This window comes from Anolis carolinensis, chromosome 6 (genome assembly GCF_035594765.1).
Source record: "Anolis carolinensis isolate JA03-04 chromosome 6, rAnoCar3.1.pri, whole genome shotgun sequence".
NCBI lineage: Eukaryota > Metazoa > Chordata > Lepidosauria > Squamata > Dactyloidae > Anolis > Anolis carolinensis.
The window spans coordinates 21,843,753-21,869,562 of NC_085846.1; the positions used below are offsets into that span (position 1 = coordinate 21,843,753).

The window sequence follows — 25,810 nt, forward strand, 5'->3', positions numbered from 1 at the left end:
GCCGAATTCCCTGGGAGGCAGGAAGAAAAATAATGACTATTAAGTCAGTTTAAATCTGTGATACATGTGTCTGATTCACACTTAATTCTTCACACTTGACTATAAATAGCTAAGTCCAAACATCCATGTAGCAGAGGAATGGGCAAAGTACAGGCCATGGGCTTCACGCAGCTTCAAAGACCTGGTCACTGAAAGTCAGAAGCACATCAATTTGATTTCTTTTAGTTCAATTTGTTTGTAACGTGCTTTCAAATGGGCTCTGATTTACAGTAAATCTCTTGTAGAGTTTTCTTGGCATGACTGATTGAGAAAAGGTTTGCCACTGCATTCCTTTAAGGCTGAGATATTGTGACTTTCCCAAGGTAATCTATAGCCAAGCAGGGATTCGAACCCATGTCTCCTGGAGTCCCACACTCAAAACACCCTGAATTCCTATAATTGGATATCAATAGTCAATGTCTGAGTCAAAATCATATTAATTAAAGTCAGCCTCAGTACATTTTAAGGTTCATTTAGGCTTAACTATAAATTCAATAATGATCCATCAAGTATGAATGGGGGGGGTTTTATTTGATAATAATGATTGGGTGAATTTTAACGAATTCAATTATATTTAATGAGGATTTCTTTTCTAATTAATTTCAGCTAATTTCAGTCCATTTTATGTGTGTAGCTAATTGTTATGCATTAGAAGGAAAGAAACACACATTAAATAGCCCCTTTGTACAAAAACAAACAAAATATATAATCCGTAAGGACTCGGGCAACTTGAAACATGGCTCTCAGTCCTGCATCTGCCCATCCCTGGCATCAGCAATGATTGACTATTTCAATGTCTCGGTTTCCTCGAGGTGTATTTGTCTGATTTATAATAGAAGTGGTCAAATTCTGACATGGGTAATACAGATGTCACAGGCCATTTCTGGACAGAATATAGACTACCTAGATTACAAACCGGAGAGGGCTCCTGTAGGTGTAATGGTTATAAAGAAGAGGGAATTTCAGCAGGTTACCTGGCTATGTGACAAATCAACATACATTTCTGCACAAGTATTAAATGCACATGAACCCCCTACAATTGGGCAACCATAACACAGCCTAGAGAGGTTATATGGCTTAGCTACTGCATAAATCTAACCTTAGCGTTGAATTCTAAATGGCAAGACTTGGTTGTTTTGTATAGCTACCCAGATAAAGCTCCCCATATCCCAGGGCTTGGATCTCCTTCTGAAGTCCATAAGACAAGGGGAGGAATCTCAAGGAAAGAGTGCTGTCTTGAAGAGTATGACCGCTGAGTTGCTGAACTTCCTGACCAGAAGGTTGGCGGTTCGAATCCACGGGACAGGGTGAGCTCCCACTGTTAGCCCCAGCTTCTGCCAACCTAGCAGTTCGAAAACATGCAAATGTGAGTAGATCAATAGGTACTGCCCTGGTGGGAAGGTAAATGGTACTCCATGTAGTCATGCCAGCCACATGACCTAGAACGTGTTTCCAGACAACGTAGGCTCTTCGGCTTAGAAATGGAGACGAGTAACACCCCACAGAGCTGGATATCAGCACAGCCTTTATCTTTATTACCTGTGTTTCATTAATACTAGGTATTTAATGTTTGCCGTTGTATTGTGTATGCTGGAATCTGCCCTGGGTCCCCTCGGGGAGATAGGGCGGAATACAAATAAAGACGTATTATTGTTGTTGTTGTTGTTGTTGTTGACGTGTGTCTTTAAGTTATTTACAAACCCGACATGGACTTTTCTTGGCAAGATCTGTTCAGGAGATGTTTGTTATTGCCGTCCTCTTGATCTCAGAAAGTGTGACTAGCCTAAGGCCACTCTGAGTTTCACAACTGAGAAGGGATTCAAACCCTGGTCTTCAGAATCATAGTCAAACAGTCAAACTATTATACCATGCTGACTCCCGTGTGTGTGTAGACACAGGCAGTCCCCAAGTTATAAACAAGATAGGTTCTGTAGGTATGTTCTTAAGTTGAATTTGTATATGTCAGAACAGGTACATTTTTAAGCATAACTTCAATCAAATACTATATATAGGCTTTGGATAGCATAGGGAAGGGTTTTGCTGTCTGTACCCCTGGTCAGAAGATCTCACCCCACTTTCTGTCCCCATGATAATAGGATTTTGAAACATTTGGCTTGTTGTAGAAACAGGGATTGGTAATAAAGCTTCAGGTGAGACCCCTTTTCCCCGTTATAATTCTTCCGAGAGGTAGATTTCTCTCACTTCCTATTGTATCAGCCCAGTTCTTAAACATGATTAGTTTATAAGTTGGGTGTTTGTAACTCAGGGACTGCATAGATATATAGATATACACAGTTATCCCTTCATATTCACTGAGGTTAGGAGCACAGGATCCCCATGAAATTGAAAAATCAGAAAGAAGAAATTGCTATTATTTTTAACCTGAGAAAACACCTCTGTAGGAATATCTAGGTTCTCCAGCAGAACTGGAGAATCACATTAAAGGACATACACATTTCTACAGAGGTATTATCTCTAGGAATTTCTAGGTTCTCTATCAACTATATAGTCAACATCTAGTGGAAGCTGACCAGAGTCACACTGGAATACTTAGATAAAACTTAAACCAAATCCATGAATAATTAAATCTTCAGATGTGGAGGGCAGACTGCATACATATTCCTAATGGTAAGACCTTAAATTTCAGCAGTATACCTTGTGCAACTGTGGCTGTTGCTTAATGTAACTTGCCACAATTAGCCTACAACTAACATCATCACAACTAGCCTCTTCAACATCAACAGGAGTTGTCTATACAATTCAGGTTGTAGTTCTGGAATAAATCTCAGGTTTTTGGGTTGCGACTAGGTCAGACCTGTGTTGTCTGGTGGTTGCAATAATGCTGATGCCTGAACTGCCTGACCTCTTTTCAAGACGTGAACGAAAACTGAAGCAGTAACAGGAAAGCAAATGCAATTTTAAAGCCTTCAACAAGTGTCAACCTGTGGCAAAGTATGATATTAAAATGGTGGCCACGTTCCCATATTCTGTTGCTGTTGCAAAGCAAAGCAACAGCCAAGGAGAGGATGGAGGAAAGCCTCCCTCCAACCTGAAGTTAGCCACATCTCCATTGCAATGCTGCTGCTTTCTCTCATCTCAGCACAATCATGAAAAACCCTTCCTAAGGTCAGGTAATATGCACCTTTCTAATTTGGAATGGGACTACAGTGGACAAAAAGATTGGCTAATAATGGCTTGCCATAGTTCTATCTCATTCTTTCAACACAGAGTGCGGGATGGACTAATGGGGTTTTATCCAATTTTATCTCCATTATAATCCAGCCAAATAAGCTTAACCTGAGAGATTGTGACTGACTCAAAATCACACGGCTTGCTTTCACAACTGAGGGCTGATATGGATCCCCTTGAACCAGCATTTACTGCAGGGCAACTGATCTACCTACATACCATTCACATCTGATCATCTGTGCATGCATTTTGCATTCTCGTATACCAATAATCACAACAATTTCAATGTGAATCACCCCTCAGCAACAATGACAACATGAATCGATATGATCTTAAATCAAGGAAATATCAATGCAGCCTTTCCCATTCATATAAAGAGCCTTGCAAAGGTTTATCTAATCCAGCATCCTGTTTTTTTCACAGTGGACACCCAGACACCACTAGGAAAGCCCTCAAACAGGGCTTGAGCACAACAGCACTCCCTCACTATTTTCCCAGCAACTAGACACAAGATATACTACCTTTGATGCCAGATGTAATATATAGCCATCATTATTAGTAGGCATTGATAGCCTTCTCCTCCATGAATTTGTCTAATCCCCCTTTAAACCTTTCCACACTGAAAGCCATCAATACAGCTGGCACTTGCAAAATGTACTGTTCCTCTACGCACCAAAATCCAGCATTTTGGTTCCCACAGTGGCCAATGAAGGGCCTGCAGAAAGCTCACCAGCAGGAGGTAAAGCTCGTGGCAGATGGTGTCTCTGATGCCAGTGGGGCAGTGATTCCACTCTGGGTTTTAATCTGAACTTTAACAGCTCTATCCAATGCGTTAAAGCTATTGTGGGCTATCCAGGGTGCTAACTCCTGCCTCTGAGATGTTCAGCCCCTTGGATGGCTCTTTCGAAGTACAGATAAAAAGAATGGAGTGGATGGCATTGGAGTCCCTGGCTGCTCCACAGAGCAGTTTTCCACCACTGCCTTCTTAGCTACAGATATTCAAAAGGTACAGTGTCTCTGTACCTAGGGGTTCAAAATAACAATTATGATTCATGACTACAATGCACAGATTTCCCCAGCCAGCATGAAAATGGCCCAATTAGGCTGGGAGCACTTCCCCTCCTAATCCATGGACTCAATTTCCATGATTTCATTTCCCTATGCTCCAAAAAGATTACTCCCAGAAGTGTTGTTTAGTCTCTCTAGATCAGTGGTTCTCAACTTTCCTAATGCCGCGGCCCCTTAATACAGTTCCTCATGTTATGATGACCCCCAACCATAAAAATATTTTCATCGCTATTTCATAACTGTAGTTTTGCTACTGTTATGAGTAGTAATGTAATTATCTTATGTGCAGGATGTATTTTCATTCAGTGGACCAAATTTGGCACAAATACCCAATACATCCAAATTTGAATACTGGTGGGGTTGGGGAAGATTGATTTTGTCATTTGGGAGTTGTAGTTGCTGGGATTTATAGTTCACCTACAATCAAAGAGCAGTCTGAACTCCACCAACGATGGAGTTGAACCAAACTTGGCACACAGAACTCCCATGACCAACAGCAAATACTGGAAGGGTTTGGTGGGCATTAACCTTGAGTTTTGGAGTTATAGTTCACCTACATCCAGAGAGCACTGTAGACTCCAAACAATGATGGATCTGGACCAAACTTGGCACAAATACTCAATATGCCCAAATGTGAACACTAGTGGAGTTTGGGGGAAATGGACATTGACATTTGGGAGTTGTAGTTGCTGGGATTTATAGTTCACCTACAATCAAAGATTCCTTTGAACCCCACCAATGATAGAATTGGGCCAAACAGGAGGAGAGACCTTCAGTGTTCTCTGCCAAAGGGGTTCCTAAGACCTAAGAAACACCCCCTTGTGACCCCCCCCTCCAGGAGTCCCGGTCCCCAGGTTGAGAAACACTGCTCTAGATGCTCCATGTTATTCTAAGGCAGTGGTTCTCAACTTGTGGATCCCCAAGTGTTTTGGCCTACAACTCCCAGAAATCACAGCCAGTTTACCAGCTGTTAGGATGTCTGGGAGCTGAAGGCCAAAACATCTGGGGACCCACAGGTTAAGAACCACTTGAGAACCATGATTTCAGCCTAAGTATGCTCAGAATACAGGGTTTCACAGTTATCTGTGGTTCATATGGGGGACATGGGATGTATCTACTATGGATACGGGGATTGTGCTGTCTTTTTGAGTTCTATGGAACTTCTTTAAAGCCATTTAAGGACAGCAGCCATTGACCGATATTGTGACAAAAAAGTCCAGAAATGAATTCTGTGAGTTCTTTTTTCCTCTGTCCACAGTTTCCTGCAGATCGTTTTTATTGGATGACCCTAAGGTCTAGCATTACAAGAAATGGTTCTTTTTCTCCAAACCCTGTATTTTTCGGCACTTTCATCCACTGACACTCTGAAAATGTAAACAATTATTGCTGGAGTGAAGACAGAAGAACTATCCCAACACAATCAGCATTGTTGTCTGTAACATTTTGTTGCCTGAGATAGATCATCAAATGGTGCTCCCTTGGACTCCCTGCAACCCAAGCCAAATTCCACAGTCCCACTAGCCATTCTTCCTCCATTTGCAGTAAAAACATAATAGAAATCAATAAATCAACGACGTGCTTCACTTTGATTGCACCCAAAATATGTTTTTTGAACCAGCTGTCTCGCTCCAATCTGCAATAGGCCTGGCTCTGGTGCTGGACTCTAGAAAAGGTACACTGATAAGAGGCTAACTTGATAAGAGACTTGAAGCCCCATGTTTCTTTCTCCACTCTGATCAAGAAGTTAAGGATATATGTGTAATATAAATCAATAACGCAGCTACTATTGTAGCTCAGAGTTCCTCAGAGCTGGCAATCATGCCCTACTCTATCACTCATGCCCTCCTTATCACTTTTATCAAAGTACGGACATTGTTATCCAGGTTGTACTCAGCGTTCCCTGATTTCCCTTTCCATGGATGACTCAAGAGACGCTTCTCCTTCCTCATTTCAACACAGGAAGCTGCCTCATTTCAGGTAAGACTGCCAGTTTATTGTGTCCAGCGTTATCTCTTCTGAGTGGCAAAATCTCTCTGAGCCTAATGAATGAAGAGGCCATTGCACCGGCAGCTTCTGGCTCTGAGCAGGGAGAGGAAAAGGTACTCAGAGCAGTGGGCCAGTACCATCATCTGCTAAGTCAAGGATGGGCAACTGTGGAAGCCCATGGGTCATGTACCCCAACCACATTCACCACCACTGTGAAAAGGAAAACAAAAAGTTGTCCCCAAACGTCCCTAGCAGCTGTATGGAACATTTCAAACCCAACAGGCTTTCCCTGGGCCTAGAAAATTCCAAGGGGCCAAAAACATGACAAACATGCCCCTCATGTGTACATTTGTGGGCAATTTGTGAGACCCAGAGGACCCCGGAGAGCACAACATTGGCTCTCTGGCCACATCAAACCACACTTTGACCACCCCTGTGTCAAGTGATGCTTTCAACTGGAGATGCCAAAAACTGAATTAGAGCCAACCTATAAGACACAGAAAATGGATATAGGACAGGAAACAGGTTTTGGAAGAAGAAGGGGGAAGGAAATAAGGAGATGTTGGGAAAAGAGTGGCAGGGCAATGGGACCCAAAAGTAGGATGGGCTGGATGAACTGGGAAAGAGGTAATGAATGGTGGTTGTATGGACTCTGAGGAGACTGGGAAGGCAGGCATTGGTAAACTGGCTTCTTAATGTCCGCCCAGGATCATAAGGGCTGAAAGCCTCTCTAGCAGAACACCCATTTGCCTGTCAGCCGAGGCAGAGATGCTATCAGCCCCATCAGTGCAAGACAGACCAGAATTGGCACTAGCCTGGAAAACATGCATCACAGAGGGGGTGTGGGAGGTAGAGGTGGGAAGAAACGTTTGTCTATAGCCGACGAAGCAGGTGCATCATGACATGATAAATACTGTACTCTTTAGCGTGTCACAGAAACCATTGATTATTTTTTTTTGTATGGAGCCCAGTTTGCGTAAGCAAGCCAAGCCAAACTCAGCTTAGGTGACCATTTGACCCTAAGGGTTGGAAGGAAGTGCAAAATTCATGACTTAGTTCAAAGATGACAACCAGCTGGGAGTCCAGTACAAATAAAATGCACCCCTTGCCTATTCTTTATTTTTCCTACTGAAAAGGAGCCGCACACCAGAAAGCAAAGGAAGATGCCAAGTGTGAGGAGGGGGGAGGCTCCCATTGGGTAAAACAATTTTTTTTGAATGGGGTAATTGTTTCTGAAAGGCAGCTAGGCCTTGAAGTGCAGAATTTTTTCTGGAATCCTCATGGACAACAATTTAAACATGAGCCAACAATGTCATGCGGTGGCTAAAAATGCCAATGGGATTTTGGCCTGCATAAATAGGAGTCTAGTGTCTAGATCTAGGGAAGTCATGCTACCTCTCTATTCTGCCTTGGTCAGACCACACCTGGAATCCCACTGTGTCCAATTGAAGGGAGATGTTGACAAGCTGAAATGCATCCAGAGGAGGGCGACTAAAATGATCAAAGATCTGGAGAACAAGCCCAATGAGGAGCGGCTGAAAGAGCTGGGCATATTTAACCAGCAGAAGAGAAGGCTGAGAGGAAACATGATGAGGGCCATGTATAAATATGTGAGGGGAAGTCATAGGGAGGAGGGAGCAACTTGTTTTCTGCTGCCCTGGAGACTAGGACATGGAACAATGGCTTTAAACTACAGGAAAGAAAGGAGATTCCACCTGAACATTAGGAAGAACTTCCTCACTGTGAGAGCTGTTCAATAGTGGAACTCTCTGCCCTGGAGTGTGGTGGAGGCTCCTTCTTTGGAGGCTTTTAAGCAGAGGCTGGATGGCTTTGAATGCGATTTTCCTGCTTTGTGGCAGGGGGTTGGACCGGATGGCCCACGAGTTCTCTTCCAACTTTAGGATTCTATGATTCTATGACAGTGGTTCTCAACCTGGGGTCCCCAGATGTTTTTGGTCTACAACTCCCAGAAATCCCAGCCAGTTTACCAACAGTTAGGATTTCTGGAAGTAGAATGCCAAAAACACCTGAGGACCCCAGGTTGAGAACCACTGTTCTATGAATCTATGGAGCACAGCTCGAGTAAGCAAGCCAAGCCATACTCTGCCTAGGTGACCATTTGACCCTAGAGGTCAGAAGGAGGTGCAAAATTCCTAACTGAGTTCAAAGTTGACAACCAGCAAGGAGCCCAGTTCAAGTAAAACTCACCCCTTGCCTATTCTAAATAAATAAAGATTTATTATTATTGAACATAATATGTTATGGACTGGGGTATATGTCTCGATAAGATGCCATATGCACTTGAATGTACGCTGTAGTTGTTTTTCTTAATCTGTGTATTCTATTATGATTATACAGCAGAGTCTCACTTATCCAACATAAACAGGCTGGCAGAATGTTGGATAAGTAAATATGTTGGATAATAAGCAGGGATTAAGGAAAAGCCTATTACACATCAAATTAGGTTATGATTTTACAAATTAAGCACCAAAACATCATGTTTAACAGCAAATTTGATAGAAAAAGTAGTTCAATACACAGTAATGTTATGTTGTAATTATTGTATTTACGAATTTAGCACCAAAATATCACGATATATTAAAAACATTGACTACAAGAATGGTTTGAATAATCCAGAAGCTTGGATAAGCGAGGCTTGGATAAGTGAGACTCTACTGTTTTATTATTGAACATCATATGTTATGGACTGGGGTAGAGTGCAATATATGTCTCGATATGATGCCATATGAACTTGAATGTACACTGTAGCTGTTTTTCTTAATCTGTGTATTCTATTACGGTTATATTTTTATTGTGATGTACTCTGATGATTGTTCATGTGATTTTAATATGTGGTAAGCCGCTTTGGGTCCCGTGAGGGAGAAAAGTGGGAAATAAAGATTTATTATTATTTATTTATTTCTCCTACTGAAAAGGAGAAACACCCAAAAGCAAAAGAAGATGCCAAGTGTGGGGAGAGGGCCGCCGTGTGCCCCATTGAGTAAAACTAATTTGTCCGAACGGGGTTAGCTGTTTCCGAGAGGCAGCTAGGCCTTGGAGTAAATGCATGATGCAAAAAAGGGAGAAAAGATGGAAAAGATGAGGATAGAGAAGGAAGGGGGAATGTGGAGGGGAGATTCAAGGAGAAGGGGCAGCAGAGACCCCCAAAGATGATGCATTGGCTAGGAGTTCAAGGGATGGGGCGAAAAGGCTTATTGCAATCCCAAATTTTGGCTGAGGACAGAAGGTGGGGGTGCGGGAAGCGAAAGGGAAAGCAAACCAATGGGTCCTAGCAGGCATCGCCTCCATCCCGGCTCCATCCATTCCTGCATCCCTGGTACCCAACTCCCCCCTCTTTTTTCCCACCCGCGCCGCATCCCCATGGCAACGGCTCACCATCTCCTCCCTTGGTCTTGCCTCCTTCGCTACGGCTGTCGCGCTTCTGTCTCTCTCTCTCTCTCTCTCTCTCTCTCGACCCCCCCTCCTCGCCTCTTGCGATGGGGGAAGAGAGTGAGGGGGGGCGATGAATCAGGCTCTGCCCTCCCCCCTCCTGACAGGGGAAGGGGCTCGGCATGCAGGAGCTGCGCGGATGGAAGGAAGGAAGGATGGATGGATGGCTGGAGGAAAGGGGGGCGGACGGAAGCACCGCGCATCCTCCCAGAGGCAGAGAGGGAGGAGGAGGAGGAGGAGGGTGGGCTTCTCTTGCCTCCCTCCCTCCCTTCCCACAAGCCTTTCCCACCTCCTCCCTTGCTCTCCTCCAATTCTCCTTCCGCCTTACCCCTTCCTTTCCTGCCTTTCCTCCCCCCCCCCCTTTCCATCTCTGCTCCAGCTTTTCTCCATCACCTCCCCGTATATTGTATATTATTCTCCACCTCTGGCTCCTTCCTTCCTTCCTTCCTTCCTTCCTTCCTTCCTTCCTTCCTTCCTTCCTTCCTTCCTTCCTTCCTTCCTTCCTTCCTTCCTTCCTTCCTTCCTTCCTCTCTCCTGCATCCCACTGACAACATCTGCAAGCCGCTTCCTCCCCTTCCATTCCCAAATCTCCCCTCTCCAACCTTGCTACTCCAACATGGATAACCCAGACTGGGGGAGAGAAAAAAAAACCCTGCAGAAAGGAACCCATCTGCATATGGTAATCAGAGTTTCCTGGATACAGATCTTGATTTTTTTAAAACATTACCCTGTGCTGAGCATGGCAAGCATTTTTTTTTTCATGTCAGGAGCAACTCCAGAGTTATATTATATATATTATATTAACAATAGTAATTTTACACTTTTTAATAATAGTAAAACATATGTGTCTTGTTTGAAAGAAAACTTCCTGACCCTACACCAACATAGAGTCTTACAATAATTTGTCCTTTTTTTTTTTTCCATGTCAGGAGCAACCGGAGTTGCTTCTGGAGTGAGAGAATTGGCCGTCAGCAAGGACGTTTGCCCAGATGTTTTAATGTTTTTACCATCCTTGTGGGAGGCTTCTCTAATGTCCCCGCATGGAGCTGGAGCTGATAGCGGGAGCTCATCCGCGCTCTCCCCGGGTGGGATTCGAACCTGGCAGCTTTCAGGTCAGCAACCCAACCTTCAAGTCACGAGGCTTTTATCCCCTAGGCCACTGGAGGCTCCATGGGAAGCAATGAGCTACACAAACTAGAGCCCTCCAACATCACACAACAGCACAGCTAGGTCTGATGTTGGAGGGCTCCATAGCTTAGCTTGTGCTGCTCCTTGCAGGCAGCCAATTCTCTCACACCAAAAGCAACTTGCAGTTTCTCAAGTCGTTTCTGATGCAAAGAAAAAAAGCTATCTATAGTACTTCATCAAACTAGAGCTCAGACACACTTTAAATCCACTTTAGGGAGGGAGCTTTAAACAGCTCAGCCAGACAGGTCCTGGGCCTCACCAAACTATAAACCCTGCAGGAGGTAGAAATCAGATTTAAAGTGGATTCATGCTCTAGTGCAGGCATAGGCAAACTTGGGCCCTCCAGGTGTTTTGGACTTCAACTCCCACAATCCCTAACAGCCAGTAGTGTGATGAGGCAGTAGGTCTGACTTAAAGAACTAACCCTGCCCTCCCCATGTTGGAAGTTAAGTAGGGTCAGCCCTGGTTAGGACTCGGATGGGAGACGGCAAGCTAATATGTGCTGTTTTATATTGGTTTGTATATTATGTGCTGTTTTATATTGGTTTGTATGGGCATCTAATTGTTGCCATTGTTGTAAGCCACTCTGAGTCCCTTCAGGTGAGAAGGGTGGGATATAAATGTGAGAAATAAATAAATAAATAAATAAATATCAACAGCTGTAGGATTTGGGTTGCTGTGAGTTTTCCAGGCTGTATGGCCATGTTCCAGAAGCATCCTCAGAGGTTGTGAGATCTGTTGGAAACTAGGCAAGAGGGGTTTCTAATGTCCAGGGTGGGAGAAAGAACTCTTGTTTGAACACAGGGAATTCCAGACAGGAGACAATCAGAGCCAGCTAACACCTCCCAACAAAGGAATTAGCCAGACTTTGAAGCTGCAAGGCTTTGCAATGCTAATCAAGGTGATTAATTGCAACATTCACACTTGTCTCCAACAGACAAGAGTTATTTCTCCCACCCTGGACTTTCCACAGATATATTAACCTTCCTTGTCTAGTTTCCAATACACCTCACAACTTCTGAGGATGCTTGCCATAGATATGGGTGAAACATCAGGAAATAATCCTTCTGGAACATGGCCATACAGTCTGGAAAACTCACAGCAACCCAGAACTCTTGTCTGTTTGAGGCAAGTGTGAATGTTGCAATTGATCACCTTGATTAGCATTGAAGAGCCTTGCAGCTTCAATGCTTGTCTGCTTCCTGTCTGGGGGAATCCTTTCTTGGGAGGTGATTAGTTGCCCCTGATTGTTTCTTGTCTGGAATCTAAGAACTACCATGTCAGACTACACAGAGAAACCATTGAAATCCACAAGCATGTGGACAATTTCAACAGAAAGGAGGAAACCATGAAAATGAACAAAATGATGTATTTGTATGAATTGTATATGTTGTACGCCGCTCTGAATCCCACCCACGAGAGAAAAGCGGGATAGAAATGAATAAATCATCATCATCATCATCATCATCATCATCATCATCATCATCATCTGGCTACCAGTATTTAAAAACTCCAAAATCAGGACAGTAAAAAAAATAACAACACCCAGAAAACAGGAGAATTCCAGACAAGAATTGTTTTATCTGTTGATTGGGCTTGGTCCCCATGTGAACCGCTCTAAGTCCCCTTGGGGAGATGGAATCGGGTTATAAATAAATTATTATTATTATTATTATTATTATTATTATTATTATTATTATTATTAGAAAGCATCAAGGCCAGCTAACTCCTCCCAAGAAAGAATTGCCCCAAGCAGAAAGCAGCCAAACCTTGAAGCTGAAAGGCTATTCAATGCTAATCAAGGTGGCCAATTGCAACATTCATACCTTCCTCAAACAGACAAGAATTCTTTCTCTCAACCTGGACATTTCATAGATATATAAACCCCAATTGCCTAGTTTCCAACAGACCTCACAACCTCTGAGGATGCCTGCCATAGCTGCAAGCAAAACGTCAGGAGAGAATGCTTCCGGAACATGGCCATACAGCCCGAAAAACTCATAGCAACCCAGTGATTCCAGCCATGAAAGCCTTCGACAACACAGCTGTAGGATCTGTTTCAGAGGAAGGAATTGGCAAAACCACCTCTGAGTATCCCTTGCTGAAGAAAGCCCTATGAAACCCATAAGTTGATGGGTGACTTCAAGGCACATTCGTTCACACGCCATCTCACACGGATCCTATCCCATGCTCCGCCATCTCCCCCACAGGCCACGTTCCTGTGTGCATCGCCCTCGCACCCTGTGCCATCTTTCCCCATGGTATTCCAATCTGTCCCTTTCTGCACAGATACATCAGATGGCACCCATCTGCCTTGCCAACGTTTGTTTGTCTAAAATATCCTAACCCAACCTGGGGAGGAGAACAGGGCAGGCTTTCAGGTGCCTTGTATTATAATTCCCAGCATTCCCATCATGGACATCCAATTCTCATTATAATGTGGAGGCATCAGGTTGGAGAAGGCGGACCTGCCCAATTCTTCTCCCTCTATCTCTGATCACCACCACACACACAGGTGTCTCCCAAGGCTTTGTGTTACTACACACTCACCTCTGTCCTTCTTCCTTATTAAAACTCTGGCCTGCCTTTCTACTTACCCTCACCTTGCCCTCCCTCCCTATTAGTCAGCTGATCTGCCCACCCTCTCAACCCATTTTTGTTCTGCGGAGAAGCAGCTCCTGCTCTTCTCCCCAGTTATCTCCTTCTCTCCCCCCTCCATCCCAACTGTTCCCACTCCCTGCTTGTCACACCGCCGTTCCATTCATTCCCTGGTCACCTGCCAGAGAAGAGCAGCTGTTTTAGTCTGTTTTCGCAAAAATAACAAAGAGTCCTGACTATGGCAGCTGAGAATCAGACACATTTATTGTGGCACCAGCTTGGGAAGGCAACAGCCTCCTTCGCGGGATGCACAAAGGGTGCCGAATATTTGCCTCTTCTGACTCCATCTAGCAAATAATAATTTGAGCGCATTGCACACCATCTCACCCTTATCTCACATTAATTCGTTTGGAATAATTACCACCCCTGTGTGCAAAATATTACACTCAGTCATGCCCAACAAGTTAACAAGCGACACAAATGATGTTGACAAAAAAAGGGTGATGCTCACATTTGGTGGCAGAAGAAGTACCGTGAATGTCAAAAAGTCATATCATATTCACACATAGCCGTAAACACACACACACATACTGACAACAAATCTTTTTTTTTAAAATAATTGCAATACTTTTTGATGAAGCATTAGGGGGGAAAGAGCTTGTAGGGGATGCATCTTCAAAAGTATGGTCACAAGAGCTGAAAATCCAGCTTTTTTCATGAATTATTCCCTTCTACAAAATGTTTATACAGGTGCTATGTCATTCAGGGCACATTGAGGCAGTCCTATTTTCCAATTCAAGGTTCTCTCTCATTTAAGGGCAAAATCAATGCTCCGAACTTATATTGGTCTCATACCAGTTTTAGCTGTCACACCTACTCCAAAGAATCCTGTGAATTATCGTTGAGTGAAGAGGCTGAGGATTTATCCTTAGCACCTACCTCTTCATAAAACCAAAAAGAATAAAATTCTCTGGGGAGATAGAATGCTTGTCAGATCAGTCTGTCAATATACACACACACGGCTGGAATTGCACTTACAAACAAATTCAACGTAAGAGCAAACCTACAATCCCTATCTCATTTGTAACATGGGGGCTACCTATATATATATATAGTTAAAGGTTTTCCCCTGACATTAAGTCTAGTCGTGTCCGACTCTGGGGGTTGGTGCTCATCTCCATTTCTAATCCGAAAAGCCAGCGTTGTCCGTAGACACCTCTGGCATGACTGCGAGCACCGTTACCTTCCCGCTGGAGCGGTACCTATTGATCTACTCACATTTGCAAGTTTTCGAACTGCTAGGTTGGCAGAAGCTGGGGCTAACAGCGGGTGCTCACTCCACTCTCCAGATTCGAACCTGTGATCTTTCAGTCCGCAAGTTCAGCAGCTCAGCACTTTAACACGCTGCACCACTGGCGCCCATATATATACATACACACACACACACTCACATACACACACATACATAGACAGTCCCCAAGTTATGAATAAGATAGGGATTGTAGGTTTGCTCTTAAGTTGAATTTGTTTGTAAGCACAACTCCAGCCATATGTGTGTTGGGAGGGAGGGAGGGAGAGTTTTGGATAGCAAAGGGAAGGGTTAACACCCCTGTGGTATTTGTATTGCTATCTGCGCCTCTGTTCAGAAAATTTCACCTCACTTTCTGTCCCTGGGATAATTGGATTTTGAAAAAAATGGCTTGTTGTGGAAACAAAGATTGGTGATAAACCTTCAGTTGAGACACCTTTTCCCCACGATAACTCTTTCAGGGATGAATTTCTCAATTCCTGTTGCCTAACCCCTGCTCTTAACTATGAGCCATTTGTAAGTTTGTAGCTAGAGGACTGCCTGTACACAAGTGAGTCCTACAACAAAATGTTGCAGCAAAGAGTTCTCTTTTTCCGGATTCCAAACCCATACACACATCTGTTAGGATATGCTATTCAACTCCACACACTGACCAGTTTTCTGGTCCCCCCCCCCCCCCCCCCCCGCATCCTTACCAAAAACAGGATTTCATGCCCACTAAATATGCTCTGTCCCCACTGCTGGAGTGTGGGGAACATTATAAAGTCCTGATCTAGAAATGTTTTGTTCTTTTGCAAACAATGGGGTTCTCCTAAGTGTGCTGATACGACTTCTGTGGGTTAATAATGCAGTTTGGGCTATGTAAGTATTTACACTTAGAGGAGGAGTGAGACCAACAAAGAGACAGACAGATTTCTAGTCAATAGATGAGCGATGGTGGATAGATTGATATTAAAATATAGATAAATAGACAGATAGGTAAATAGTAGGGTTGTCCGATCGATGGAAAAATTGTTTCAATTCTCGTTTCTAAAGTAGGGGGTGCCGGCTCTTCGATGTAGAAATTATTTCTAAATGTTTCACCCCAAATTTTTGGATATTTACGAAAATTCGTAATGTTTCTAAAATGTTTCTAAAATGGCGGACGCGCATGCGCAATCGCCAAAAAACAGGAATCCGGGGGGGACTTTTCTGGGGGTCTCCCGCCCTCATTTCTTGAGCTATTCTCATCAAATTTGGTACAGTGGGAGAAAACATTCCACACTCTTTGCTCAACAAATTGCAGAATGTTTCCTGTCTCCTATGATTTTTGGCAAATTTTTATAACTTTTTATAATAAACTATTTTTTTATATTTTAAGAAACCTGTTCCTGGTTTGAAAGTCTTATTTCCTGTTCAATTGGGTTCTTATCACTGTAAAAGTCCCTCTTCTACTTGTGTAGACTTTGGATTAGAAATGCAGCACACGCCAAGCAATGCCTTGACAGGATTGGCAACGTCCTCTGGAAACTATAAATTACCTTTGAACCTTTTGATCAGTGGTGCCACTGGCTGACCTTGTGATTGCAAAAATGAAACTCTGGCTGAGGACTTTGGATTAGAAATGCAGCACACGCCAAGCAATGCCTTGGCAGGAGTGCCCATGTCCTTTGGAAACTATAAATTGCTGTGGACCCTCTATTGAATCAAATCAATGTCTGACTATGTGATTGTAGAAATAAAATTCAGCCCAAGGCTTGGGAATAGAAATGGAGCATGAGGGAAGCAATGCCTTGGCAGGAGTGCCCATGTCCTTTGGAAACTATAAATTGCTGTGGACCCTCTATTGAATCAAATCAATGTCTGACTTTGTGATTGCAGAAATAAAACTCAGCCCAAGGCTTGGGAATAGAAATGGAGCGTGAGGGAAGCAATGCCTTGGCGGGTGCCCACGTCCTTTGGAAACTATTACTTCCAATAAAAAATTTAAAAAGGAAAGGCTAAAGTTCTCCCTCAGGAGCTCAGCGCTTACAGGGAAGCAGACGTGCTGCTTAGAAAACTATAATTTTCAAGCTCCCTCCTTTTAAGGCTTGGAAAGAAAGGCTTATGGGATGATTGCTTTATTCCAAAAAAGGAAAAATAGAAAGGCAAAAGGTCTACCTCAGGAGAAGGAACCAACCCAAAGCTCAGCACTAGCAGGGAGGGATGCAGACTCCTTTGGAAAAAAAATTCCCAACATCCACAGCAAGGACTCTGCCCCAAGCCAATTTCCCCCCAACACAATATCTAAGCACTGCAGCAACCCTACCCCCAGTCACTTTGCCCTCTCAGCTTCACGGCACGCGCGAACCACCCTCTCTCCTCGGTATCCCAACCCAGAATGGCTTGGCTCCGTGCGGAGGCGATTTTCGCGGGGGACGCTAGCCCCTACCTTTTTTAGCCATCGTGGAAAACTCTGAATGGCAGGGAGCGGGAGCCATGTTAGGCTGTGCTAGGCTCCCATTCATGTTAGGTTGCAGAAACAAAAATAAAATAAAAATAATAATATTTTAAAAATATAAAAAAAAAATTTGGAGGAAAAACATTAACGAAAATTTTAAGACACAATTACAGAATGGGCCAACGGTGGATCGTATTACATTGCCAGTAGCGCCCAGGGAAAACGTTTCAATACTCGTGTCAAAAAACGGGAACAATACGAAATAATTACGGTAGGGGAATTTTTACGACAATATGGACAACCCTAGTAAATAGATATAGATGATAGTTCACCCAATCAATTGATATATAGACTAGATTAGATTAGTTAGATCATCTGTCTACCTGTTTGGATTAACAACTGGAAGACAATCGCTTCCATATGAACACCAACTATGTTCAAAACTGGTAAGCTTTAAAATGTAATACAAATAAAATCCAGTGGCTAAAAAAGCGAGAGACTCTGGAAGTGACACCTCCCACTTTCTCCTCCTTAATTGCAGAAGTGCATAAATTCAGGGCTATTCATAAATTCCCAGCAGCAGTGTATGAGACACAGTGGCAGCTCTGTTGCTGAGCCACTACAAAAGAAAAAAAAAACCTTTGAGGAAAGAAACAGAAATTAAAAACCACTCCAAAAATAACTACCTTTACAATTTATTCAAGGGAGGCAGAATAGTCAGGTTTGAAAGGATCTTGGTTTCTGTTCATTGATTCATTCACACTCAAAGCCATGATGAACTACAGCAAGTGCACATAAGGTGTAACTCATGGGAAACACGTGGCCCCCTGAAAACCATAAAGCCCTCAGATTCCAGACTTTTTGCCCTGCCACACCCCAATATTCCAAGTGGGTCAAGTGGGCCAAGTGCTGCAAAATATAGTTTTGCCTAATGCTTGGGGGGAAACTACTATGTAGGGTATATTGTGGGGAAATGGGTTTCCACCCTCCTCTCAGTTGTCCATTTCTGGTTCATAGCCACCCTATTTCATGCTAGAATCTCTGTTGTGGACATCAGTGGAAAATTAAAAGGACAGAACTGCCTGGCGCTACTCAGAAAGACAGATAAGAGGAGAAAAAATGAATGTGAATGGAGGAAGCACAGCAGGCATCAGAAATGGGTACTGCCAACAATTTGGGCAACTGACCAAACTGGGCTTCAGACCAATGAAGCAAGGCCTTGATGTTGACTTGGGAGCAGGAACCCCCAAGGGTTCCCTCTTTGATCCCCTGATTGGTAAAGCAACCCATGTGGAGTTCAGAAATTCCACAAAAAAATACTGACAACAGTGGCGACAAAGTCATAATTGTGTTGTTAAAGGCTTTCATGTCTGGAATCACTGGGTTGCTGTGAGTTTTCCAGACTGTAACATCAAGAGAGAATGCTTCTGGTACATGTCCATAGAGTCCGGAAAACTCACAACAACCCAGAAGTCATAATTTCATTATGCAGCCTTAAGAGGACAACTAGGGATGAGAGAAGACCTGGAAGATTTTGTTTCTGATTCCCCTGTATCCAAGCAATGGTTTTATATCTTCTTGAGGAGCTGCCACCAACACCTTGGAAAAGTTACATTTTTTTCCCTCAAACTCCCAGAATTTTCTTTGCAGCTGTAGTTCAAAAAATGCAGCGTTTCCAAAATTTTGTTCCCATTGCACTATATAAGAACCTAAATCTTTTGACTAATGTATCCACACAAAGCCAGACTGAGATAGCGGCAATGCAGAAATATATAAAATGAGCCATAATAGCAGCTGTTGCTCTGAAATTCACAGACAGAAGAGAAGTGGCATAATATTATGCAACGTCCAAAGCCTGTCTAGTACACAGAATGATTCCCAGAAACATGAGAGACCCAAGTTCTTATACTCTTATACTACCTCTTATGGCACTGCTCTGATTACTTTGGCCAAGCCACTTCGGACCAATGAAAAGTAAGGTTGGCACTTCCCCTTGGATCCCATCCTCCTGTTTAATCACTAACTTTCAACCCAATCCAAATCCTGGTTAGTGTCTTTGGTTCTCATTAGAGTAAATCCGTCCTGGAATTGACACAGAGCTCATGCCCGTTATACAACTTCTTCTGAGTCTGTTCCAGAAGAATGAACTAAAGCAGGATTAGCACTGAACCTCAAAGAACTCTGATCTCCTAAGCTTGCCCTCCACAGTGGTGATTCCCAAACTTTAGTCTTCCTAGTGTTTTGTTAGATTTTATTAGATATGGGACTCACAATGAATAGTGCCGGAGGTCATGAGTGGGGGGCAGGAGGGGAAAGATTGGATAGAATATTGTATTTGTTTGAGGGAACAATATATTTGTATTAGATGTATTTGATTATTTTTAGATATTTCTCCCTTTTATATTCTGTATCCCACTAATTTCACTCAATAAAAACCTTTTTAAAATTATTTTTAACTCCCAGAAGCCTCAGCTGCCTTGGCCCATGATCAGGGATTTTGGGAGCTAAAGCCCAAAACAACAGAAAGATCAGAGTTTGGAAACATTGCCTTACAGCATTAATGGCACAAACTTAGGCAGGGAACATCTCTGAAACACATACACCCTTGTATCATATTAACAGATGCCAGGGTGTCTCGGGTGCCACGCTAAAGGCTTTAAGCAGAGTCAGCCCCAAAGTTATACAGTGAGGTTATTGTCATATCTGGTAGTGAGTTCAGGAACCACGATAGACACTGCTTGAAGACTGAAGGAGCTGGGGTGCTACTCTGGGTTTCAAAGAGAAGAGTCAAACGGCACTAGTGAAGGAAGATGTCTGATTTTTGTATGCGAGCTGGCTTTAAAGTCTGGGTACCTGGCCACCCTAATTGGAAATGTGGCCAGGAATCCTTAGCTTCAGGTAGCAAAATGTCTTGAGTCAGCATAATTTCTAGGTAGGGTATCAAGCAACCATCCAGGTGTGGTTGGACCACAATTTCCACTGTCACCAAGGAATGGTAAGAAATGCTTAGGGTTGCATTTCAGCTTCATTTAGAGGACTACCCAGTTCTCACCCATGCCTGACAGGCACAGGCATCTATACACACTCATTATGTCTCTACACTTAATTGGAATGATATATAGACTCTCTTCCAGATCACATCACTCATTACAGAGTCTGAATCAAATAATTCCATTTCATACTCCATCAAAACATTTCAGATATGAACTATTCCTAAAAGGTGGCAACATCTCTAATGAAAAGTCTCATTGCTTGGTTCTCTGGGAAGGTACGATATTGGCAGGTGGGAAAGAATGCATTACCTGTCAACTTGTGCAATCATATAATGGAGCCAGGATTCAAAGGGTCAAAGCCCAGAGACTTTATCATTAGCAGGAGCTACAACATTGTCTGTCACCCCTTTGAACTCCACTGTTTGAGTTAAGTGGCAATCCCTACACTAACTGGAGAGGAAATGGATTTTTCCAGCAAAAAAAAAAAAAAAAAAAGCATTCTTAAGAGCTATCCTTGTTGCAATCCAAGGTATTTATGGATGGTTCATTCCTGAGTGGCTGAGGCTCATTAACTTTACCAAAGACCTGCTCCTGTTTGAATGAAAACTGCTAGACATATCTATGTATACGTACTGAAAATAGTCCATGAGGTCACGAAGAGTCGGAAGCGACTGAACGAATAAACAACTGAAAATAGATAGTGATATATCAAGATGAATGGATAGATGAGGTAGGTAGGTAGGTAGATAGAAATATAGGCAGATGAGTGGATAGACGGACAGACAGAGGCAGACAGACAGACTTGTATTGTTTAGACCTGGGGTGTTGCCACAGAGACTATTACGATGGCTAGTGTTTTAAGAATTATCATTAAATCACAGGATTTAGTTCCTCTTTATCAATGAATCATAGGGCAATTGAAATTACTCTTGCTGGCCCTACTATTTAGCAGTGAATAGTTGGCTACTCGTTAGCTAGATGATTCTCTTAGTGGCATGCATCTGTATACTTTTTAGAATTTTGTACGAGAATGCTATCCTGATTGTGGTTGCATAAGTGAGACTCTACTGGCACAAGCATTGTGCGAGTGATTGTGATTTTACAGGAAATACAGAAATATATCAGCCACTGAGGTATGAAAGCCATAGAGAGAGGGAGCAAACTTGTTTTCAGCTGCCCTGGAGACTAGGATGTGGAACAATGGCTTCAAACTGCAGGAAAGGAGATTCCATCTGGACATTAGGAAGAATTTCCTCACTGTGAGAGCTGTTCAGTTGTGGAACTCTCTGCCCTGGAGTGTGGTGGAGGCTCCTTCTTTGGAGACTTTTAAACAGAGGCTGGATGGCCATCTGTTGGGGGTGCTTTGAATGCAATTTTCCTTCTTCTTGGCAGGGGGTTGGACTGGATGGCCCACAAGGTCTCTCCTAACTCTATGATTCTATGAAAGCATGCCTTTCTTAAGGGATGATGTGCCGTTATAATTGCTTATATGCTGGTGCAATCCAGTATTGAAATAGTGTAGTGCACTCACAGCATATCCATGCTGGTCTCCTATAGAGTCTTGGCCTGAAGTAACATATTGTGTCAAAAACAAGCAATACATTGTTATTTGCTTTTATGTTGAATTAATCTCATGTTGATCTTATGAATGAGAGACATCCAAGTGTCTGGTCATCAACAGTCCTGCTCAGATCTCATGGTTGTGGCTTTCCTCTTTTCCTACTGCCTTTCACTTTACCAAGTACCATAATCTTTTCAATTTAATTATTCCATTTTATGATATACTCATATTATGCCAGTGGCAGTTTAGTCATCTTGGCTTCAAGTGGGTGCCTAGGCTTGATTTTCTCCCAGACCCCTTTATTTGTCCTTTTAGCAGTCCATAGTTCCATGGAACTCTTCTTCAGCATTACTTTTCAAATTATTTGATTCTCTTTTAGTCAGCTTTCAAAACCCTTCCCTAGATGTTTCTCACTTTGGTATTACAGTATATAGATCAGTGGGTTTCCAGGTGTTTTGGCCTACATCTCCCAGAAATCCCAGCCATTTTACCAGTGTTAGGATTTCTGGGAGTTGAAGGCCAAAACATCTGGGAACCCACAGGTTGAGAACCACTGGTCTAGATCTTTCACAATTGTCTTTCCATGTATTTGTCTTCTGGTTTCTTGACTTCATTCTCTATTTTGTCTATTTTGATTAATTTCTGAGAAAATATATTGACATCCTCTTAATCTACTTTTAAATTACATAAATCTTTTATGGTCATTCTTTTTATTTGCCTGCTATACAAGTGTAATCTTGCTTTTGGACTTTCTTCCTTCACTTTCACTAGTAGTCATTCAAAGCCTTTGTTATTTTCTACTAGTGATATGGTGTCATCTGCTTATCTTAAATTACTGGTGTTCCTTCCTCCAGCTTTCACACTTCCTTCCTTAAAGTGTAATCTTGTTTTTTGTATGACATGTTCTACAAATAAATTAAGCAGCCGTGTCTGACACCCTTGCTAACTAGAAACCATTCTAGTTTTTTCGTATTCTACCCCGACAGTGTCTTCTTATTCAGAGTGCAAGCTACATATGACAACAATCAAATAGTGTGTTACTGCCATTTCTTTCAGAGAAATCCATAACTTTTCATAACTCATAGAATTGAATTCCTTTTCTTCTGATTTTCTTCCCAAATGCTTTGGTGAGCTCTATTAGCCAACTTATATTTGTGATCTGCTCTCTAGGGCCTCTTCTTGTTCAGAATGAGCTTGGAGCATTCCTTGCCCAATATATAAAATCCATTGCTCAATATATAGAATCATATTAAACATAAGAATTGGAGAAGGGCACAATACACATTGACAGCACTCCCAACAGATGGCCATCAAACCTATGTTTAAAAAAACGATTAAAAAGAGTGGGAAAAGTCTTTAATGTAAAACCTTAAGCATCACTTTACTTGTATATGACATTAGTGCAATGGTTCAGTGCTTACTACCATCTCTGATGTCCTCTTTTCTTGGAGACTGAAATGTATATTGAGCCATTCTAGGCTGTGGATTGTTGTTTTGTGTTCCATATTTGCTGGCAGATTTTTGTTAGAATATGAATGGATTCTTTCTCTATAGCTCGAAACAGTTCTACTGGTATGCCATCTGCTCCTGGTGATTTATTTTTTTCCAAATGCTTTGAGAGCAGTTTCCACTTGCACTCCAAAATAAAGGAAATTGTTAGTTTGTTATTACTATATTTTTATAGCCAGGTATAGGGAATGGCACTTGTAGGATTTCTGCCTTAAGTGCCAAAATAACTGGGCAGGCATTGGGTGCTATACAACATGGGTGGGTTGGGATAAATGTTGCTGCTCTGCTTCAGGCAGCAAAGTATTTCAGGCTGACCCTGGGATCCAATCGCAGAAGAAAACATCAACCACAACATGCTGGTAACAAACAAATTACACACTCTTTATTTTTCAGCTCAGCGTCAGCATTGTGGGAAAATCATTTGTAAAACACAGAAAGGGGAAATAGAAGCAATTATGCAAAATTACAGCACAGTGGTGCCTAACTAGTTAGTCTCTGATGGCATCAGATGATGGACAGAAAAGGGGAGAAGCCAGGAAAGAGGTTAATCTTCTGAGGTTAAAACCTCGCACTCATTTGTCTTTCACTTCCGATTCCCAAACCAGATTGTTTCCTTCCTTACTAGGATTAAATGAAACTCTGGGTTTCAGACAAAAGAGAGAAGATGGGTATTTATATCCTAAACAAAAGTACCTCCCACATGTTTAATGCCTTTGCACGTCCACAGCATTGTGGGATCATTAAGGCTCTGGATATTATGGAAATTATGTGAGCTAGGGTAGCCCAAAGTATTTTGCTGTCTGGGGTGTATGGCAAAATGGCACCTCCACCATTTTGTGCATAAAATCTGACCAGATTAGCAATTGAAGGTGAAATAATCCAGCACTGATTATGGGATGGCATCCTGTAATGAACACCTGTGAAAAGCAAGCACAGTTGGATCAGGAGAGCCCATGTGCCACAAACACCCCCATTTTCCAAGCAAAGGGAAGCAACAATTCATGAGGAATGGCCACTGCCCCCATCCCTCAACATCTACTACCTGAGATGGCTGCCTCCTCCTGCTTTATGGTAGAACCTTACTGAGAAATCCTAATGTCATTTTCCTAGTTGGGAAAATAACTCCTTAATCGTGTACCATCTTCAAATGGCGCCTCTGATAAAATCAGTTATAAACATGTGCTGGAGCTTTTGCTTATGATACAAACGTCCTTCTCTCTCCTCCCAAACTCAGACAAGAGCAATGCTGGACTAGGATCAATGTTTTTTTTTATTTAACTCACTAGCTGGATTTGTACAAGTCTCCATTTATAGCAGGAAGATAAATAAGATTGATAAAACACATGTACCCTGTTCAAAACTAAGCCCCTTTACAGATGTTCAAGCTGAGCAAAATGGATGCATGTGGACTCTCTTCACATATCCAGGCCCGGTACTGCAATCGATGCATGTTAAGTTATCTCAAGTGGAAAACAAGCAGGCTTTTCCTTCCCAATGGTCCAGGAACCAGTACCATATTTGTGTCCATTGTGTACAACTGCCTCTTTCTTTCCTGGATACTTGCGACAAACTGGTAACCAATGTCTCAGAGATTCAGAGTAGTCCACAAACCCTCATTTTGAGTAGTACTGGTATAACAGCTGGACTGAAGGGACCTATGGGATCCAGGTTCAAATCTACATACATCCAGTTAGCTTACAGGATGACCACTGGAAATAACTCAGTCTTTCTACTCAGTGTTATTGTGAAGGTAAAGAAAGAGCAGGGAGAGAAAAACCACATACACTGCTTTGATCACTTGCAAGCAAATACAAAATATATTTGTAACACATTTAAAACAATATTGTGGAATGTCGGACCAGGATGTCTTTTGCCACAAATGTCACTCCACCATCACACATACTGGTTGTTTCCAGTCTTCACACTTGCACAGGATTTAATCCTAGTAATAAAAAGGGATACAGTTCTGAACAAAGCAATGTGTCATATTTAACTCCTGCTCAAAATCAAATCCTGGAGGAACCTGACCATCCCCAGAATCTGTTTTGTTTCATTTTTAAAATAGCTACAAATGACAATTGAGGCTGAGATTAAGAAGACAACCAATAATCATAACATACAATTTTTTAAAAGCGACCAAATCCCCGACACCAACATGCTGAATGAAGTAGCCAATGTGCAGCTGAAAAATAAAGAGAAATCCTGATTTGGAAGACCTTCCTAAAAAGATTTTAACTTCATCAGAATCCAAACCTATGATTGCCTCGAGGATGAATAGCTTCGCAGTTTATTCTTCTTCTCAGTGAACAACAATGTGGTTACCACATGCGCCTTAGCCTTCGTTGGCATTGGAGCATGTCATAAGGCATATCTGAATTGCAAATATAATCCAGGTCTCGTGTCTTTTCAACTAACATGGCTCCCAGTCAAGGAATACTTTGCATTACTGTTCTGAATAAGAGTTAGGAATTCCTGGCATAGAAATTCAAGTCAGCACCATC

At 42.5% G+C, this 25,810-nt stretch overlaps 1 protein-coding gene across 3 annotated transcripts in view; it reads right to left on the bottom strand.

Annotated features, from left to right (window-relative positions):
• lrrc4b (leucine rich repeat containing 4B) overlaps positions 1–25,810 on the bottom strand; it is a 175,030-nt gene that overhangs the window by 58,547 nt on the left and 90,673 nt on the right. Inside the window, exon 1 of one of the 3 annotated variants that reach the window (XM_062957629.1) lies at positions 9,679–9,956. The exons of the other annotated variants lie outside the window; for them this stretch is intronic. The gene's annotated coding sequence lies outside the window, so the exon portion shown is untranslated. Of the gene's footprint in view, positions 1–9,678; positions 9,957–25,810 lie in introns of those variants that run through there. 3 annotated transcript variants of the gene reach the window in all.